The following is a 2,127-nucleotide window of genomic DNA, read 5'->3' on the forward strand; positions in this document are numbered from 1 at the left end:
GTAAAGTTCTCTGGGTTAATTCTGCTCACAAACAATCAAAGAAATGTATTTAAAATCATTTTGATCCATCCGGTTCCTATGGACTCAGGTCACTCTCATGTTCTGCCAACCTGATCTGCAGCTGCTCCATTAAAAGCTGCTGTGCTCTAGCTGCTCGGTGCTTCAGCTTAAGGTGGGCTGCTACATCGAGCTGCTGTGCTCTAGCTGCTCGGTGCTTCAGCTTAAGGTGGGCTGCTACATCGAGCTGCTGTGCTCTAGCTGCTCGGTGTTTCAACTTAGGGTGGGCTGCTACACCTTTTGAACGCCAAGGGCAGCCTGACAGTTCCCGAGTTCCCAGTTTGGACTTTCACTCATCCAAGCACTCAACACATTGTCCCAGTTGTAGTTTACTGAGGTTAACTACAGCCATCAAACATAAAGATATAGAGCACAGAAGCAGGCCCCTCATCCCACTTAGTTGGTGCTGACTGTCAAACATCCATTTCTTCCTGCACCAGTCCCAGTTTACTCTCCCCTCATTCCCATCAACTTCCTCCCAATTCAATCCACTCTTCCCAGATCTACTGCTTGCCTACATACAAGGAGGACAGGGTGAAGCTTTCCTAGCCTGCTTCTTGGTCATGGGAAGGCATATCACGTGGGATCCAATCCATCACACACCTTACCATTGACTAACCAGCAAAATAGCAGGACACTGCAGTGCATTAAAGAGATACAGCATAGAAACAGGCCCTTCAGCCCTCTGTCCATGCTACCCTTCAACCACCTACTACACTGATCCTACAATACTCCCATTCTCCTCACATTCTCAGCATCTCCTCCAGTTTCTATCCATCAGCTATGCACCTGCAGTTAACCTACTGCATGTCTTTGGGATGTCAGGGAAAACTGGAGTACACAGAGGAAGCCCAGGAGATCCATGCAGGATGTGCAATCTCCAGAAATATAGAGGCCAAGGTCAAGATTGAACCTGGGTCTCTAGAGTTGTGAGAAATTTCAGACAGTTTCCTAGGAGTATGAAACTATGTCCTATGGATGCTGATGTGCTCCACTATCATCCAGTTTTAGGAACACTCACTAGTATTTCATTCTTTGGACAATGAATAATTGTTAAAAATGCCCCAACTATCCCATCACATCAAGGTCATTTAGAAATGGACCCAGCATCAATACAGCAACAGGGTGGTAAGCCAGCATCTAACATCAGTGCTGAAGTCAGAACTGAACATCAGGCAACATCAGTGTCTTCACAAGGCATCAGGGAGAAACCTGAACCAACAGCAATACTGCATTGTGCAGTATATTAGACAAAGCTGAAAATGTCCCCAAGAAGTTGGCATACTTTCTTGTTTATTCCTCCATTGAAACCTCCTCAACTACCAGTCCTGATGAAGGGTTTAGGAACAAAACATCTACCATTTATTCCTTTCCATAGATGCTACATAACCTGCTGAGTAGTTCCAGCATTTTGTGTGTGTTTCTTTATGAGGCACACATTTTTTGTCACCCTCTAACTGTTCTAGTCAATATTTATTTTCACAAACACCCTAGCCTCTCCAAAATGTAGATATTCACTCTGCCCTTATTGCTTCCCCAACTTCGCCACAAATAAAAACCAACTTGTATTTGCTTTTTCTTAGGTCAGTAGCATCTGTGAGCTGTTCTATCTCTGGGTCTGACCTAGGATAGGATAAGAACATATGAAATACTTTATACTTTATTGTCGCCAAACAATTGATACTAGAACATACAATCATCACAGCGATATCTGATTCTGTGCTCCCCGCTCCCTGGATTACAAATATTAAATATTAAAAATAGTAAAAAATCAGTAGATATAAAAATTTAAATTATAAATCATAAATAAAAAATAGAAAATAAAAAATGGAAAGTAAGGTAGTCCAAAAAAAAAACCGAGAGGCAGGTCTGGATATTTGGAGGGTACGGCCCAGATCCGGGTCAGGATCCATTCAGCAGTCTTATCACAGTTGGAAAGAAGCTGTTCCCAAATCTGGCTGTACGAGTCTTCAAGCTCCTGAGCCTTCTCCCGGAAGGAAGAGGGATGAAAAGTGTGGTGGCTGGGTGGGTCGTGTCCTTGATTATCCTGGCAGCTCTGCTCCAACAGCG

Source organism: Mobula birostris, chromosome 26, assembly GCF_030028105.1.
Source record: "Mobula birostris isolate sMobBir1 chromosome 26, sMobBir1.hap1, whole genome shotgun sequence".
NCBI lineage: Eukaryota > Metazoa > Chordata > Chondrichthyes > Myliobatiformes > Myliobatidae > Mobula > Mobula birostris.